Source organism: Desmodus rotundus, chromosome 11 (assembly GCF_022682495.2).
Source record: "Desmodus rotundus isolate HL8 chromosome 11, HLdesRot8A.1, whole genome shotgun sequence".
Lineage (NCBI taxonomy): Eukaryota > Metazoa > Chordata > Mammalia > Chiroptera > Phyllostomidae > Desmodus > Desmodus rotundus.
The window spans coordinates 25,290,143-25,310,794 of NC_071397.1; the positions used below are offsets into that span (position 1 = coordinate 25,290,143).

Consider the following 20,652-nt stretch of genomic DNA (forward strand, 5'->3'; position numbering starts at 1 on the left):
TAGAGATTTATTATATCTGTTCCTGCATCTGACAGCCTTCCTTTAATTTTTTTACTGCCTCGCTTCTCTCCTGTCCTTTCCTCCTCTCCTCCTATGGTCCCCCTCCCCTTTTTCCCTCTCGTTCTCTCTCACATTTGCTATTCAGGTTTTTCACTAACCTACAGGGACAGTTAATAATAAAATACAATATTAAATAATAAATAATATTATAAGAATCAACTCTGTCTTTTGCTTACTCACAGCTATAAATCTACTTTTGCTCACCTCTCTATATATTCCTTGAAAGGCAAAGACTCAGTCTTCTATCTTTGTACCAAACAAACAAACAAATGAATGAATCAATGGATTAATGCTCTAATAATTAATTGTCAATTCTGCACACAGTAGGACTCATCTTAAATTTTATTCACATTAAACCAACTCATTATTGATATAAATTGAATCCTATTTTTAGAAATATAGAAATCAAATGTAGAGCTTTTATTAAATACCATTCTTTTACTTTCTCCATAAATATAACACCTAAGTTTTGATCAAAAACTTTATTTCATTTTTGAAAAATATTATATTATCTTATACTATTACTTTTTAAAACACAAAAATAATTACATTCCTCAATATCAATTTTCTTGTTTAGCAATATATTGCTTATATCAATAACTGTACTAGGCTTAACCTAAGAGTTCTTTTTGCCACAACATTCAAATTCAAGATTCCTCTCTCTCTCCCTTTCTCTTTTAACCTGACAGTGGTCTTTTCTATGTTTCTGGTGCATCTGCCTGTTCTTTTTTGCAGGAAAAAAGGGTACTTAGCTAGCATGTGCTTTGGGACCATAAATCTGATCTTCTGAGGGAAATGGCTCTCTGGATGTTATCTTTTTGATACCATATGTTATGTGACCCACACACCATTGTCTTATATCAGTTATTGAAGAGGAGGATAAAACACAAAGACATGATTTTAACTCTTCTGAGATAGTCCTAGTCAGAAAGAAATTCTGGGGAAGCTGATGATATAAGACTAGGTTCCCATTCCTCATTCAATTTATCATCAAAATAAACCTCAGATTGATGGAAACGAAGACTGAGAACTGACTTATAAGAACAAGAAAACAGCATAAGTTTCTGCCTAATTTAATGATTGTAATGCTTGGTGTGCCAAGCTATCTACATTAATTTCTCTTGTGAAGACCTAAGTCCAGGTGCCTATGTAAGTAGCTTTCTAAGCTGTGGTTAGTTGTCTATATATTCCTTTACGTAAGGGTTTTGGTGCTAGTTAAAATGGGGCTAAAACAATTTTACGTGTGTGGGGGGGGTATCTCCGGAAAAAAATCCAGCCATTATTAATATAAGAACAGCTTGTGCAACATTGATGTAACTTTGGCAGCCAGGGAGAGTAGACTGGAATGCACAAGTGTGAACAATGACGACTTCACTGTACTAGTCAGTGGGGGCGGTAGATGCTGTTGAGTGAAAATGTGTGCTGTGTGCCCATCACATTGAAAATGACTGACTGACTGAGTAGAGCAATGAATCTGCATTAAATCTTGTGTGAAGCTTGCATATTCCTCTGTGGAAACTACTTGGATGATTCAGAAGGCTTTTGCGGATGATACAATGAGTGCAGCACAAATAAAAGTGTGGCACAAATGCTTCAAAGATGGTCAAGAATCTGTTGAAAGTGATCCACGTTCTGGAAGGCCTGCAACAAGCAGAACACCTGAGAATGTTGAACATGTACAGGCTGCAATCAACAAAGGTCGGCAACTGTCAGTGAGAGAATTAGAAGCTGATCTAGGGATTCCAGAAACTACTGTGCCCGAGCTTTTGACACAGGATGTTGGCATGAAATGTGTCATGGCAAAATTTGCTCTGTACCTTCTGCTACCAGAGCAAAAGGAATACAATGCTGCATAGTTGGAAGAACTGTGTGAGGTCCCAACATGCCCACTTTGAAGGGGACAGAGGCATCATTTTCCTATGTACAATGTTTCTTGTATCTGGTCTCTTCTTCAATAAATAGTTCTATTTTTCATAGTGTATGGCTGGATACTTTATGGACAGATCTTTGTATGCACATGGTTTCTAGGATTGCAGATACAGTAAAATTTCTATCATCAGACACTATTTTACTTTGAAAAATAAATTTGAGTGTTTAGTAAGAGTAAATGATATGTAACAACGTGGACTATTATGCAGTGGGTATTTCTCTCTACACTTGCACGCACACACACAAAGATATTTTTTGTAATGTACATCAAATGACAGTTTATATGTCTTTAATTCATTAAATAAATGCTTATAAGAATTGGCATGCCTCATCTTTTCCTCGATATTCTATAGATATGTGTGTGTGTACACATATATATGCATATATGATAAGAGAAGTTAAATTCACTTGTTTTGTTTCCTTATACTTATGATATTTTTCTTGAATGCTTTAATTGGTTGGTATTGACTCTCTATCTATATTACATTTCTTTGCATTTTACATGTAAACTATAAGCAACTAGGAGGAGCTACAGCTCCATGGTATTGACTATATTGTAATCTGTACTTAAAGAACATCAATTATGAGAGATAACTTAGAGAAAACTATTATATGTATATGTATATATAATTTAAGTTACTAAGCATAATTTTATCCCCTTCCAATATCTTACCAATGATATATTCTGTTCATAACAAATGTTTTGTCATTATTCTTGATGATAACACCTTGTAATTAAAAATATTTTGCTGTGCTTCCCAGATCTCCCTTTATTTCAGCTGTATTGATTCAATGCAATTGAATTAATTTTTGCTTGAGTAGTTCACTATGAATACAATGAAAACCTATTATTTCCTTTTGAGAAGTTAGGCTGGATACATAAATATCATTAGGCATTAGGTAATTGCCAATCCTGAATACTTTTTTATAGACTCAATTGACTATACATTATATATATATGTATATATATAATTTTAGTATGGCAAAAATATAAAAAATTACCTTACTTGGTCTTTTAGGTTTTAGGTGCGGTGCCTTTAATACATTATACCATATATAGCAATGTTCATTTATAGTAAAAAGTTTATTTAATAAATGGTGTTGGGAAATTGGAGAGGTACAGACAGAAAAATAAAACTAGACCACCTTCTTATACCACACACAAGAATAAAGTCAAAATGGATCAAACATTTAAATGTTAGACCTGAAGCCATAAAAATCCTAGAAGAAAACACAGGCAACAAAATCTCAGACATTGCTTGTAGAAATCTTTTATTGGATATATCTCCCAAGGCAAGGGAAACAAAAGAAAAAATAAACAAATGGAATTACATCAAATAAAAAGTTTATGCACAACAAAGGAAATCATCAATAAAATAAAAAGACAACCCATAGAGTGGGAGAAAGTATTTGCTGATACATCTGACAAGGAGTTAATATAAAAAATTTATAAAGTACTTACAAAACTAAACACCCAAAAAAAAAATAACAACCCATTTAAAAAAATGGGCAAAAGACCTGAATAGACACTCCTCCAAAGAGGACATACAGATGGCCAATTGACATATGAAAAGATGCTCAATGGCACTACTCATCAGAGAAATGCAAATTAAAAGCACAATGAGATACCATCTCACGCCTGTCAGAGTGGCCAACATAAACAAATCAACAAACACCAAGTGCTTACGAGGATGTGGGCAAAGGGTAACTCTCTTGCACTGTTGGTGGGGATATAGATTGGTGCAGCCACTGTGGAAAACTGTATGGAGATACCTCAAAAAATTAAAAATGGATCTGCCTTTTGACCCAGCAATCCCACTTGTGGGAATATATCCAAAGGAACCTAAAACACTAATTCGAAAGAACATCAGCACCCCTTCGTTCACTGCAACGTATTTACAATCACCAAGATATGGAAGCAGCCCAAGTGTCCATGAGTAGGTGAGTGGGTAAAACAACTATGGAATATTTACACAATGGAATTCTACTTGGCCATACAAAAGAAGAAAATTTTACCCTTTACAACAGTATGGATGGACCTGGAGAACATTATTCTAAGTGAAATAAAACAATCAAAGAAAGACAAATACCATACGATTTCATTCTTATGTGGAATGTAAATAAAAAACTGAACTAACAAGCAAAACAAAGACTCACAGATGGACAGCAGTTGACAGCTAGCAGGGGTGGGAGGGTTAGCAGTTCAAGGGACTGAACAAAAAGGAAAAAGGACTCCTGGACATGGACAACAGTGTGGAGATTGCTGGGGTGTGGGGAGTATAATGAGACTAAATGATAATGGAAAAAAATACAATAAAGATTAAATTAACAAATTTACAGTGTACGTATACTGGTATTTAAAAATTATTGTAATAAGTAATTTATTCAAAATAATTTTTCTCTTAGAGGATTTGATTCACAATATTTAGGAGTTTAGAGTATCTGGTTAATTCTTTTTGCACTCACACATACCTTATATGCTAGCATATCAAGATCATTCTAAATTGTTGGGAACTGCCCTGCCTGGTTTCAGAAGCTGTAGCCTCCATGGCTCAGGCTGAGTAGAAAGGCCTTAGGGACATAAGCTTCTAAGGAGACAAAAACCTATCCCCTTTCTTATATCCCCCTGCTTGGCCAGGGCGGATGACTGGTTAGCCAATGATGGGTAAGACTCCTCAAGGGAGGGGCAACCTAAGACAGGTACAGTTGCAAAGGGACCATCAGGGAAGGACTTAGGGGTCTATAGAAAAGGGGTGATGCTCCTTCAGTCCTTGGCTTTGGTATAGCCTGGGTCCTTATTCCACTACAGAAAGTCTCCTGCTGTCTTGGCTACTTTGTTCTCCTGGCCTGACTCAAGCCTGAAAGAATGACAGATAAGGGGGGCACAGTCTTATACTAATACAGGTGGTTCCTGGGGTCAATCAGGCCTGAAAAAGAATGCATTAAATCCTGTGAAACCTGCTTTGCTAAGAATGCCCTCAAGTTAATATATACTAAATGTTTAGGGTTCAAACAAAAAATGAATTTGTTTCCCAAAGTTTTAGGGCCCTTTGGCATCACTCTTTCCAGCAGACCCTGACTCAGAATAAGCCCTTCTAGTTCTTTGAACTTTATCTATTAACCATATCTCCCTTCCTTGATCATTACTGCCTGACACTGATTGATGAACTTTACCTATACACTCTGTATTCCTATGCAACCTGAACCCAATAAAAGCTCAAGGAAAGGGGTGCTTGAGGCTCTTTTCCTCTTACAGATTAGCCAGTCTTTTCTCCCCAACAGATCATGTCTTGGTAGCCTCATTTCATCCATGATGCTGGGGGACACTGTGGGACAAGGTCCCCTTCACTAAATAACTTTAATTTTACTTGCATGAAGAATACCACTACATAGTCATGGTTTTGAACACAAATACTGTATCAAGTAAACATGATTCAGAATATTATTTCTGCTACTTACTAGTATATATGACCTTAATTTTGCTACACTTCATCTGTAACTCAGTCATAACATCTATTTTACATAGTGATGCTGTAAGATTAATTAGCATGGTGCTGAAAAATCATCACAGAAAATTCTATTGGATAGCACTGATATAAACCAGTACTTTTCAACTTAAAAAACATTTTCTGTAAAGACTCTTTTGACAGGTATTTTTTCCTAATCACCCCTCACCACAAAACTTTAATGCCAGTGATATATTTTATGGAGCTGTGCCTTACAGATACAAAGAATAAGACCCTCTTCCCTGCTTGATAGTACATGATGTAGGCTTAGGAAAAAAGAAGAGACTGATCCACTGAACGGCTCCATGAGGGGCAGAACAGCGTTTTGCCATGTGTTCACGTTTAAAAATTCTACGAACAACTTATTTAATTTTACCTTCTGGAACATGCAAATATTGAAATTAAAATAAATATGTTAAGATAAAGTAAATTTTAAAGATTAATCTCTATTACTCTATTAATATTCAAGTCATATTACTTAACTTGAAAATTTTTCATCTTTTTTTGTAATAAATGTAACTATAACAGAAGCTACTATATATCTTCCTACCATCCTCCTTGTGGATATTCACAGCTACTGGGAAGTATTGTACACACTGGAAAGCAGAAGAAAATAAGGTAGTTCTTGCTCATCAGATCTTGAAAGACTAATGGAAGGTAAAGATAAGACCAGTTTCTCTATCTTGTACTACAAAATCCAGAATTCTTTACCCTAAACAATGTTGCTTTGATACATCAATGTGAAATGATATGTCAGGTCCATCTGACATCCACTCGCAAGAGCCAACTGTGAAAGTTTTAGTTTTGGGAGCCAGTTGACATCATCTTGTTGGTAACTTGAAATCAGCCATGGTAGTCATATGTACACGTTAGAACCCAGAAAAAAAATGTGAACTAAGAGTTTGATTTTTCCCTAGGAGAGTTAGCTGTTAAACATATGGCAACACCTCATTGTTAAACACATTAAAAGAAAAGATCAGCATTAACCTCCTAAACCCAATTATTCTCTTAAACCTTTATTAAACTTCTGGAAATTAAGGAAATGGTAAAAATTGCCAACAATATAATAATAATTCTCCATAAACCCTAGGAATTTATGAGGCAATTTTCAAGAAGTCAGTGTTTAACAAGGTTTGGCATCAAGCATCATTAAAATTTACATCTATTACTCTCTACCAGTAGAACTAACACATAGTCATTAATGCTAACAGTGTTTGTTTTACAATTAACACTGAGCTGACCTTCCTAAAGATCAACACATTTGTGAGGAGCATATTATTTACCTAAAGGCCGGGTCAGATTTCCCTGGTCTGAGACAGAGAAGTGTCAGGGAAAATAAATGCAAGAGCTTGACCTGACGTGCCATTATTTCCTTTTTTCTTCTAAACTGAAGTTTTGTTAACAAGGTCATTGCTGATTACACTGGTGCCCCTTGGTCTCCACATATCATGAGAACATAGTAGATCAGTGTATGGTAATTTTGTGTGTGTTATGATGATTGTTTCTATATTTTTTCTCAAAATAGTATCTTAGGAATCCAGCAATATGAAAAAATGAATAAGAATAAATCTATGTATTTTAGAGTTTTCACGTTGTTGTTGCTGTTGAATAGACCTGTAAGTTCAATGCTTAATACCTGAGAGCGAAACGTTTCTCGAAATATTTTTCAAAAACACCATTTTGAAGAGAGAATTCCCAGAAAATGTTTTGTGGTATTACTAGATTTTAAGCCACGTCAGAGCAAGTGAATCTGTTCCCTACCCATGTGAACCATCTTTTTTGCAAATTTAAACTTTTCCTTAGGCTGACCTTTCTCTCAGCTGCTAATACTAACTGAAACCTTTCATGAGTGTGCTTGGCTTCCGCCTCATGACACTGAGCTGTTTGAAACAACTGACCAGAGAAAGCTGCTCTCTCTTTCATTTGGATGGACTCAAATAAACAGTAGAAAGGGGCCAGCAGAGTTCGTGTCCTACTTTCAGGCATTTATTCTAATGCAGCTATTTAAAATTATTTCCCTTTAGAAATTTACTCATTCAGGTATACCATCTTCTCCAAACTTTCTTGCATGGTGCTAGCCATTATTTGGGGTGAATTTCACATCGAAGTTTTAGCCTCTTTCACCTCACATGATTTTTCAATGACTGCCATTACAGCTATCATGGCCAAGTACTAACCGGCCACGTGCAGATGCACACCTTTGGGAGTTTAACATGGTGAATTGTTCTCTAAAAAACACATACTAATTTCTTTATAATTACAATCCATTCTTAACTCTTGATTTATTCCCCTTTTGTATTGTAAACATACTGTATTTATTTCATTCTAAGAGGCCTTGGAATCTTTTTTCCCCTTTTATGATGCATAAAATAATGATGAGTCTATAACTGATAGGACCTTAGATTTAATTGAACATAGTTGATTTTATTTGTTTCTTTCAACAGACAAATTTATCTCTTTCTCTCATTTCTGCCTACTCTTAGTCCTTTTCTCCCTTGGTCCTTTTCTCTCATCTTTCCTCCCCACTTCAGAAGTATCTTAACCCCTCATGCTTTTTATACAGGTAATTTGCATTATTCACCTTTCTTCTTTCTAAGCCTCATAACCTCATTTTGGATGAATTGCTTGAAGTCTTCACCTAATTTTATTTCTTTCAAGTTTAAAATAAAATTCACTTCCATTACTTCTTTCTTAGTAATATCCCACTCTCTTCACACAAAAAAAGAATCTCAAACAAAATTTTCCCCACCCTTTTAAAATCTCTTCTCTATATAAATTATCCAAGGCTGGATAAGGCTTGAAGAAGTACATTCAATTTGTAAAACTTTCGTGTGTCTGCTTCATTAGGTAATGATTCCATGCTTTTATTTTCCCTGCCACACACCAAAATCAGGTCCCCATTTTCTTTATATTCAAAATCATCTAAGAAACTGTTATTTGTTTTCCTTCAACTTAACTTATACTTCACAGAATCTTTAAATCAATCATCTTACAGAGGCAGTTCCTGTATTGCTATTCCCTGGCTCGAAGACTTTCAATGGCTACCTGCTACCAAGAGTGCATTATAGAATCCTCCTTTCTTCATTCTGACTGGTAATGCAAATCAAAACTTGTCCTACCAATCATGAGCCTTGTGAAAAGAAAACAAATAGGCATCATCACAAGCCTTTAAGTAAAGCATTGTGGTGTGAAAGAACAGCTAAAAGATGTGCATTCTGCAGGAAGATTAGAGATTGGTAGAGATTATTTAGAGTTCAGGTTGTTTCTGGAATTAAGCACTGTTCATTTCTCAGCAGGTGTAGGGAAAGTGAGGATGTGTTAGTCACAGAACAGGATGCAGGAGCAGCCAGGCTGGGGTTACAGTTTAGTAGCAAATTCACCTAACTGACATAAGGCAGACAGACAAAGACAAATACTGTATGATCTCACTTATATGTAAAATCTTTAAAAAAGAACATAACAGCAACTCAGAAAAAGAGGTCAGATTTGTGGGTACCAGGGAAGGAGTGGAGGGTGGAAGAACTGAAAGTGGTCAAAATGTACAAACTTTCCATTATAAAATAAATAAGTACTGGAGATGTAATGTACAATGTAATGACTATCAATGACTATAGTTAACACTGTTGTATGGTATAATTGACAGTTGTTAAGGAAGTCAACGTAAAAGTTCTTATCTCAATAATAAAAACATTCTTTGAAACTGTATAAGACGATGGATATTAAGTAAATTTTTTGAGGGATGTACATTGTATTGGAAACCTTAAATACTCTTCAAACAAAACACGATGTCTTCAATCATGCCTCTCATGTGGCTTACAGAGAAAACTGAAATTTTGGATTAGGGACAAGAAAGGGGACAGCTTAGAGAAAAAGTGCTAGGATCCCCTCATACATGCTCTTCAGCCAGCTTATCAGCTTCTGCCACAGATTCCTCAATAGGTCCCTCCATATAGGAGACCTGTCCTAGGGGATGGTCATATTCACCTGTGAAAATCAGCTGGAATCTGTTGATGGTCTCCTTCAGGGGTATCAGCTTCCCCAAATAACCTGTGATGACCTCACCAACCTGGAATGTAAGAAATGCTGTATTTTCTGTACATGGGACACAGTCAACTTGTCTTCCTCAGAAAGTTCATCCTTACCCAGGATAGCAATGATGTTCTGAAGGGATTTTTGGTCCTGCGGGATCTTTTGTACCCCATGGACAACATCATAATGCTCACTGCCAAAAGTGTGGGATCCATGATGCAATAGGTGGAGTCTAGGGGATCCACAGTTAGGTAGATGCCCAGTTCAGCAATAGCATGGGACAACACAGTAGTAGCATCCAAATGGGCAGAGGTAGTGGCAGGCATAGGGTCAGTCAAGTCATCAGCAGGCACATAGATGGCCTGTACAGATGGCCTGATAGATTGCTTCTTGGTGGTGGTGATCCTTTGCTGCATGGTACCCTTATCAGTGGCCAGGATAGGCTGATAGCAGACAGCAGAAGGGATTCTTCCCAATAAAGCAGACACCTCTGAGCCAGCCTGGGTAAAGCGGAAGTTGTTACTGATAAACAGCAGTACATTTGGACCTTCATGGTCTCTGAAGTATTCAGACACTGTCAGTCCAGTCAGAGCTACTGCAGGAGCACCAGGAGGTTCGTTCATTTGACTGTACACCAGTGCCACCGTGGAGGAAGCATCTCTCAAGTTGATAACACCAGACTCAGTCATTTCATGATATAAGTCATTGTCCTCATGGGTTCCCTCACCAAAACCAGCAAACACAAAATAATCACCAGGGGCTTTGGCAATGTTATTGACTAACTCCATGATCAGTACAGTCTTGCCAACACCAGCACCACCAAAGAGCCTAACTTTGCCACCCTTGGCATAGGGAGCCAGGAGATCCACAACCTTGATACCAGTAACCAAAATTTCCTGCTCAACATCCATCTCCCTGAATTCAGGAGCCTCAGCATGAATAGGAGCAAATTATTTTGTTTTGATGGGGCCCCTGTCATAATACGCTCTCCAGTGACATTCATAATTGTGTACAATGTCTCAGGCCCAATGGGAATTTTGATTGGAGCACCAGAATCCAGGCCTTTCTGGCCTGTTACAAGCCTTCTGTACCATCCACTGCGAGGGTTACTTACTGTGCTATCACCCAAATGCTAGGCCACCTCCAAAATCAGCCTGGTCCCCCTGCCTTTCACCTCTAGGGCATTTAGGATGCATGGTAGTCCCTCATCAAACTGGATGTCCACCACCGCACCAATGACAGCTACTATGTGCCCAGTGGTGGCACCTGCCTTTGGTGAAGGAGATGTTTGGGTGGCATAGTCTCTGGCAGGCTGGAGCACTGTCCGGTTGGCTTGCATTAAGAGCTGAGCTTGGTATAATGGCACTGAAGGGCCGAGTCCCAGCATGGCCCCAGAGGCTGAGACTGAGGCCACGCCATCCACAAGACCCAACATGGTGGAGTCTGGGTGTAGACTGGGATGGTAAGTAAATTTATTTTGGTAATCATTTTACAATGTCTGTAAGTCATTGCTTATATAATACTATTTGTCAATTATATCTCAATGAAACTGGAAAAAATTCTCCAGCTCAAGGAAAAACATTGATTTATATACAAAAATTTTTACAGATGTAATTACTATACTTAAAAAAACTATAATGATAAGAAAATATTTCTTTTAAATAGTTACTATAGATTTGCTTATATTTCTTGTCTTCATCTTCACTTTTCTATTCTGTTCAGGAGCTAAAATTAGAAAAGTCTGGATTATTAATGAATTCTTCCATCGCATATCCTGCTTTTCAATAATAATATCTTCAATATCCATTTCTTCTCTATTTCCTTGACAACCGCCTTAGCTCAGAGCATCGCTATGTCTCAGCTGTGTTTTTAAAAGACCTTATTTCAACAATCTTCTTGGTATCGACACTAACCTCTACCACATTTTTTGAGTTTATTTTAGAACTTGTTTTCTAAGACACAAATATTTTACATGTTTTTTCCTTATAAATTTCAATGACTTTTCCTTTTCTTTATGAAAAAATTCTTTTCTTAGTAAATCGTTTGCAGAACAGAACTCTAATCATATACCTTCTCACTGACTAACTGGAAATGCCTTACCTAAAGTACTGTAGTTTCCCTTTTCCTTTCTACTGCAATTGTGAAAGTGTATTTTTATTCGACTTTGCCCTCATATACCATGTTACCTTTTGGTAATTTTCTGATACATTAAGATGTATGGCTCCTTCCTTCGTCTGCATATGTCTGTACAGTTACCACATTGAGGCTAATTACATATTTGCCACACTCTGAGTTCATTAACACTTCATTTCTGCTGCCCCAGTACCGGGTACAAATGCCTGGCCTATTCATTTCTTCTTAAAGTATATAAAAATGATTTTGATTCTGATCATTTTCATTTGATAATTTGGTGATTTCCTAGATAACTTCCCCAAATTTCTTTTTAATTTCTTCATAGACTTCAGAAGGCACATATAATGATTTTTAAATAATTTTAGTGACTAAAGTTATACTTTGATCTTTCAAAGACCTAGTGTTTGTATACGTGTTAGCAGTTTTCTCTGGAATTGTGCAGTAGGTAAATAGCAATGACCCAGAGGTTTGAAAAATGCATATGAGGAGTTAAAATTGCTTTTATAATAAAGCTTGTGAAAGCAAGAAGCACTTCTGGGGAAGTCTTTTCAGTTTACTGCTAGGAGATTGAAGAGAGATTTATAACGATGGGTTGATGTTTTCAAACAATCAACAGACACAGGAGACAAAATTATGACAAATAGCCTTTTTCCAATGAGAATGTGGGGAGGGAGTACAGGAGATCAGGTGTATGAGCTGGAGGATAAATGTCTTAGTCACTCTGAACAAGAGAATACAGCTGGTGTAAATAGCATGACCTGGGTAATAGTACATTGAACAAGCGAAGGAGAGAATGATAAATTTAGAGATTGTCACTGTGGATCAGAGTGTGAGTCCATCTAGTGTAAAATTCTTCCTATGGCAATAACCGATATTTAATGTTCCAAAGGAAGATGAAAGCTCACAGACTGTACCTAGGCGATTCATGCCATGTTATTATTTATCAGGTGAGAAATTTCTCTATCAGTCCAGTAGGTAATCACTGAACATCTTGAGTTATGAAGTTTGAATACCCTTTTATTGCTGGCAGATTTGCAAATGGTAGTGATGGACATAACGATAGTCAGGTTTTTAAAATACTCTTTCTACACTATCATAATTATTTTAATTTACCATTAAAATGCAATGGTTCTCCACATCAGGTGGAACATATTCAAAAGTTGCATGTCATTTTCATAATAAGCTTGGGTCACAGCACATTTAAAAGACATGTAGAAGAGTAATGTATTAGTGTTCATCCAGCCAATCAAATACCAGCCTGCCTTCTCAATGTTCAAATTTACTCTTGTTTTTGTATTTATAATTTTTAAAAACACTATTATTTTTAAACCTCTGAAATCCTTAAAAACACACAATTGGGTATATAATACACTCCTACTGAAATAAATAAAAGTAGGCTTCATCAGGGTTACCACAGTCAGAGGAGATGGAGTGAACAAATAGCACATATTTACCAAGTATTATGCTACTGCTGTTGAGAACATTGGAAAGAAATGATGAAGCAGAGGTACTATGAGGAGTCTATGTGCCAGGAAGATGAATCAATAAGAAGGAAAAGCCAGGTTAAAAACTTAAAGATGTAAAACAAGTAACTCTTTCATTTAAAGAGTGTTTTCAACCATAGTCTTCCTTATTATACAGGCAGTAGCAGTCAACCGTTGACTAAGGTATGCAGTATACTTGTAAATACAATTATCATAATTCAGCTGCATCCTAAAAGAAGCTCCCTATGTGTTCACACATTTAGCTTTAGTAACTAACTATGCACTTTGTAGATGATAACACTGATTTTATCCAAAGAATTCATGAATATTTTTTTCATGAATTTTTTGGAGAAAAGTTCACTTCAAAGATTACAGTGACTGCTATGGGAATAAATGTTAAAATTCAGGACATCTGCTTGCCACTTCATAGTTATTAATGAAGAACTGGTAGGCTAGTTTTCGAAAAGCTACCATAGACCTATAATGATGAGACATGGGTTCATAGTCAGCTGTATGCTAGATACTCTTAGAATAACTAAAAATAATTCAATATAGTTCCTATATGTCAAGGCTGTGTTGTTTGAAGACTAATAAACAAATAAGAGAATTAATAGAGCTTGGAGCTGGAAAGAATTGCTTTTTAATTAAGATGAAAATCAGGCATAGTGAAAGAATAAAGCTAATGATTGTATGACAGGATTAGAACTTGGGCTGCCTAAATGCCAATGAACAACTTTTGATTACCACGCTGTCTATAACTCAAGGAAAGAATACATAATTCTGATCCACCTGCGTTGTCCTTGTTGTCTCTTTCTTCCCCCTAATGGATTTATTTTATCTTGTAGTTACAGTTGAGGACAGAGCAGTTAGAGATTTGAAGCCAGAAATGTCTTCACCTCTAGTCCTACATGTGTCACATTTTTAGATATAAAATATCTATGGAGTCATTTATCCTTCAATAGACACATTAGTTTATTATTGCTGTGTATAAAATTGCCACAAATTTAGCAGCTTAAATAGCACCCATTTATTAGCTCACAGTTCTGTAAGACATGGGTAGGATGGGTAGGATGGGTGCAGGGTCTCAAGAGACTGAAATCAGGTATTTGCCCAACTGAGTTTTGATCTGTAGACTCTGGGGAGAAACTGGTTTCTACATTCATTCAGGTTGTTGGTAGAATCTAGTTCCTTTCTCTGTAGGTTTGATATCCCCATTTTCTTGCTGGGTGTCAGTCATAGCCACTCTTTAGAAGGTAAAATTCATGCGTTCTAATATAGTCCCCTCAATCCTCAATGACAACAAGAACAGTTCAAATCCTTTCCACACTTTGAATCTCTTGGACTTCTCATTCTGCTCATCAGATAGAGAAAACTTTCTGCTCTTATATTGCTCATATAATTAAATTAGGCCCATTGAAATAATCTCCTTTTCTCCATATAAATGGACATGATCATGGAAGTGATATCATATTAACATTTCAGGCACATTAAAAAGGGAAGAGATTATGCTAAGGTAAGGTTTATGGGGAGTCATTGCTAAAATTTTGCTTACCAAAACAGCTTATTCGTTATCAGACTTAAAATATTGAGTTTAAGTATGTCTCCCACACATGTTCGTTGGCAGTAGTAAAAGAGCTACTTTTTAAAAATCATGTGACACACCATAAATAATTTATAAACAACAGTATATGCTAGAACATTATATATTAACTTAAAATCTGCCTATAATGCACCCCTTCTTTTCAAGTCAAAGAGCTTTTATGCAAATTTTGATCCATTTTCATTCATTATGTGGTACTTAATTAACATTAATAGCATTCACATTGGTTCATGACCTGTATACCAAAATTCTGTCCAGCTTTCAGAACCAACATCAATATTCAATTATCAATGAAATGTAAAGGTTTTTCTCCCTTCTCTTAACAATGCTCTATTAAGTTCTCTATAAATGTCGGTATCCTTAGTTGGGTTTTGTTATCTTTGAAGGCAGAAGGTTTTCCTTAGGGGCTACTTTCATTATTACAGTAAGCAGTCAAATATTCATGTACTAACATGAGTATTTTTCATCTCTGTATTTTCTGTAATAGTGACACTTTAATGTCCTTTGAGTTTCCAGAAAACTCTTAATTTTTGTTAGCGAATCATATAAAATTAGATTCTACTATTGATAACATGCATTGAGACTAAATGGTTTATAATTATTTGTGTATATTTCCTAGTCTTTTATCTCCAATTAACATTTGTCACACAATGCACTTTTATTAGACGACTGACATCATTAGACAAGCTTCACTGAAAGCATCATTAATTTTGATTTCATTTATTTAGTAGAACCCTGTAGTAATTAAAGCCCTGTGAATATTTTAGAAAAGCTCTAATATCATAGGCTGTTCCTATACCCATATTATATGTAAAGATAAAATGGTGTATTTTCCAGTATCTGAATAATTGCCTCTATTAAAATAGGTGGGGGGAGAGTTATAGGGGGAAAATAGAGGCAACTGTACTTGAACAACAATAAAAATTCAAAATAAAGTAGAATGTATAGGTACTATCATTTTTATCTTAGTTTAGTATTTTTTATGTTTTTAAAAAATTATCACTAAGTTTTCTGATGTTACCATTCATTTCTTAAATACTTATTAAGCCCTTTTAATGTGTCAAGCATTGTTTTGAACTCTTGAAATACATTAATGCATAAATAAAAACATCTCTGTACTCATGTAAAATTGCATTCCACTGCGATAATTCATTATTACTTATTTGAAACATATATGCATATTACTAACTATGGAAAAAGCACATAAAATTAAACTAAATGTAAACTGCTTGTTTTCTACCTTTTTATTACATATAAGTAGAAAGCCATTTTTTCCAAAGATAAAGCAATCCTTCAAATAATATGTTCATATAACTCCTTAGACAAAATACATTATAGAGAAAAAAATCTTTCCCCTACTGCCCCTCCACAGAAAAAGCAAAATATAAAAGAACTGTTGTGAGTTGATAAATAAAGGTATAACTACATCCACTCTCTCGGAGCCAAGATTTGTTTTAAAAGCAAACACAAATACAATGACAAAACGCAGATCAACGTCTCGAGAGCTCTGAACAAATGTTGCAAACATATTCTTCCTTTGTTTTATACTGCCTCGAGGAACTTCCTTGAGTTCTTAAAAGTGTTAACATTTTCCTAAACAGAAATTTTCCTTAGGAAATTTAAATTGCAACCAGTTAAAGACAGAAAGGGTCTTTCCATTATGCTGTTAAAGGCTAAGCAAGTCAAGTGATGATAAAGAGTACAAAAGACAAGTGATGATTTATTAGCCAATAAATGAGTAGCGGACTGAAAGGTGAATGGAAAAATTTTCATGTGGGAGCAGAGAGAATTCTGGACTGGGCCAACAAATGAAGGGAGTGGAGATGTTGGGAATGAGGAAGCTTGTTTTTATGGTTTTCTGAAAATTTGGTGGTGCCAAACAAAGGTCTGTAGTTGTTAGGTAAATAGCATGAAAAATACCTGAGAACTCAGTAAAATGGAGAGCATATACCCCATGTTAAGCAAGCAATCACTCCTCAGAGCCAACCTATTGCTTCCAAAATAAAAATATATTCCTGGTGTTTCCAGGTCTTTCAAATTTTCATAAGAAGCAAAAATGAAGAGTACTATGATTTGTTTTAATTTTATAAGATACCTTATCTATGTAAATCCTATTATTCACTGAAACAGAACTCGATTCAGCTTGTGGGTCACATTCAGCCAGGTGCATAATAATTAAATGCTAGAAAGCCATGGTGTAAAAAGTCAAAGCCCAAATCTTCTGAAGGTAAAGGGGACCTGGCTGAAGGGATGTTCTTATTTAGATGACGGATTTAGCACAAAGTCTCTGAGCATAACCTGTGCAGAAGCTGGCAGAGGTGAAAAAGGCAGAGACTGTATGTATGGGTCCTCTGTCTCTGGGGAGAACTTGGCTCACCTGCGTTCAGAGATGAGAAAATAATATCTCATCTTTCTTTAATTCTTGCCTGTTGTTAAGTCTCAACTGAAATTCATAGTTCCAGCATTGCGAAGATTAGACTGTGTGAGCAAATGTAGGAAATCTTGGGTTCTCTCAGGGTCTCACCAGAACATAAACAACAGGAAGTCAGGGGTTCTAACTTGTTCTCACTACTTTTTGCAGCACCTAGACAGGTTGCTACTTTGTAAGAGCTCAGTGAGAGATTGGAAAGAAGTATTAGAGCTCGAAGACTGCAGAGTTGCACTTGCTAAAATGTGACTTGATAAAATTGCTTCACGTAATTAAATATGTGTTTTAGTCAGATAATGCTGATAACTGTTATGAAAAAAGACTTAGAGAAGAAGATACTTGACACAAGAAAATAAGACAAAAGAATGCCTCAGAGAGGGACAATAGCAATTAAAATAGAATGGTGAGATCAATTACCCATTAAAGTACCAGAAAAAAATTTCTTTCAAAACGTAGGAGACCCATTTTTCTTCTATGTGCCATGGAGTCATCGAGGTCAAGATTTCAAATCACAAATGTCTACAGAGAGCTTTGCTTTCTAATAAGTTCAATTTCTATTTATTTCTCTGATTAAAAGCTAGAATGAACTGTTCTAGTAGTGCTTCAGTATTTTCATTTTAAAAGACCTTCAATGTTTTTGTACATGTGGCTACATTACGCAGGACCACAGCACATTTCAGTTGAACAGACAATGTGGGAAAGCACTATCTTAAAAATGAAAGCCATTGACTTTCTTCAGATGCCATCCAGAGTCATTTACCAAGTAGGGGAATTCTTAAGTTTGAAGAATAAAAGTATTGTCTCTCTTATAGGCAGAACATTTCATTTTAGATGATTGGTTCTTGAGTTTTCATAGAAGTCAGTCCAGATTCCCTTACCATAAGGGGAAAAACTGGTAAGTATTTACATTAAATTCTCTTTTCTTCCCTTTCTAGCCAATTAAGGGAAAATTTAGTCGTCAAACAGCAACGTCTCACATACTGATGGCAAGAATTTCCATGCTTCCAAATGCAGGAAATATGCTCCATGCCTGGGCTTTGGGCCACTTCATTTGATTCCGGCTCCAGTCTCATAAGTCTACTGTTTTACTTTGCATTCTGCTAAAATCAGAAGCAGTTATGATGATCCAATTTATTCAGGAGGGGGATCCAGCAGGTAAGAAAAAGGGAGTGGGGAGCATGAAACCGGAGCATGATTAAAAGTTGGTAGAAAACCTAAACACGATCACTGTTGCAGGCAATCCCTTTGATTGCACAGTGACCTTTTAAGAAGTAAATAATATATAAGCAGGATTATCTAACCAAAGAGAAGGTGATTGGAATATTTATAAACTGCCTCCCATCTCCTATTGTTTGAAGGGGGCTTTCAGGACACGGCTTCTGTGTTTTGATCTGTGCACGCATGTGGGCTGAACTGGCTCCATGGTGTAGAGCAAGACTGGATATGGAGCAAAGAGACTCAGAAAGCATTTGACTCAGAGAACTGTCATGGGCTGATCTGAGATCACTCAGCACTACTCACTCAAATGCAGCTGAAATCAGAGGCTGGTGAAGAGGTTGGGACCTGAGTACCAGAAGTATTTGCTTCCAGAAATATACCTGTAGGCTTGCCCCACTCCATTTACTTTCTGGTCTTCACCAATTCTTGCCCCCAAATCTTACAAGATGCCAGCTAAGTAAATATTAGTTTGATTCTGCCTTTCACACCCAACTCTTTTGTACCAAAATCTCTGTTTCTAATGGGGAGATAGTTAGTGTTATGTTCTTTCATGGGACACAGGTTATACGCATATTCTTCAAACTGGTTTCACTACAAAACTCTGTACTTTGGAAGGCGTTGGGACTTCATAAATAACCTTCATAATTTGATCCATGCTTGTTTTGGGTGCTTGCACGTGATTAGAACCCCAGATGAAAGAAAAGTGAATGAAGAGGAATCAAGAACACCTTAGTGCCCTTCAGTTTGAATTGTACTATAACTATTATTTTTGTTACTCACCAGTATTGAATATCATTCTGGTATTTGATTGTATAATAAAGTATTTCCTAATGTTAGGATAAAAATGTATTTCAATTATAATTATAGCATTTCTCTAGGCCCAATTACTCTGTAAAATATCAAATGGACACATTGATGTCATATAAATATCACTGCCCTAGAAAACTAAATATGAGTGGATAATGACCTATAAATATCTGATAATTGATGGGCTTTTAATAGGCAATACATCATCTCAATAGTTATTTTTAGCATCTTATTTTGCAGGATATAAAATACTAAGTGCTTCACAATTGTTATATATTATATAAAGAATCACCAATGATAAGGTCACTATGCTTAATTTGCTACTGGGGTTCTTTTAAAAAGATTTAGTATGGGTTAATGAGTAATATAAAAGGTCTAATTTTATATTTTAGGTCACTTTTAATTTATTGCATAGAACTATTTCACTTTGTAACATCAAATCAAATTATATTGCTCCTGAATTTAGAAGTGGTGTTACATATTTGCATATATATGCCTTTAACCCACAATGAGCCAGATTCACAGAGTTATGATTTTCAGAGCACAGTGTAACCTTTTGAATGATTTGCCACGGTATCAATTAATCAGTATTACAAAAATGAGAATTTTATTTCCTATTCGTACAGACATTTAAAAAATGTTTTTCAATGTCATTATGAGGAGAAAATGAAAAGAATAAAGCGCTTAATGAAGATCTATAATCATCAAAAGTTATGTACATAAACATGTAAAAAGTTAAATAATTATAACTGAATACCATTATGAAATCAAATCACCTGAAAATTAAATGTTTTCTTTTTAACTAAACACACACACACACACACACACACATGCAAATGCTTTTAATGTCCTAGGCTCCTTCTAGACAATGAGATAGAAAATCAAACAAAACATAGAAAAAATCCTTCCCTGGAAGACATCCAATTCTAGTAGGAAGAGATAAAAATAAATAAATAATTTGATCATGCAATAATTACATAGTCATAACTGTTATGAAGGACCAAAAAAAATAGGTGGAAAGAAGAACACAGTGTTATTTTTATGTAAAGTGAATAAGCCTGTAAAGGGAATTCATATTTGAGATCTGATGAAATAAGAGAAAATTCTCTGATGAAATAAAAAAGAGAATGCTCATACCTGAGGGAAGTGATTCACACACAAATGGAACAGCAAGGGTTCAAATGGGGAACCAGGGACAATGTTGTAGGAAAAGAGATCAGAGAAGTAGCCGGAAATCAAATTACAGAGGATTCAACAGGCCATAGTAAGAAGGATGTGTTACATTCACAGCATCATGAGAGGTCACGGAGGATTTTGTGATTGACTGCAAAGGGATCTGTTTAATATTTTAAAATGACCACTCTTGCTGCTGGATAAGGAATATATTTTCATGTGACAAGAATAGAAGACAAGTTAAAATATTATTGTTTGGACAAGAGATGATGGTGGCTTAGACTA

The 20,652-nt window shown here is 35.7% G+C and overlaps 1 protein-coding gene and 1 pseudogene across 1 annotated transcript in view; both read right to left on the reverse strand.

Annotated features, from left to right (window-relative positions):
• EYS (eyes shut homolog) overlaps positions 1–20,652 on the reverse strand; it is a 1,562,674-nt gene that overhangs the window by 891,985 nt on the left and 650,037 nt on the right.
• Positions 9,382–10,959, reverse strand: LOC112319243 (ATP synthase subunit beta, mitochondrial pseudogene; annotated as a pseudogene).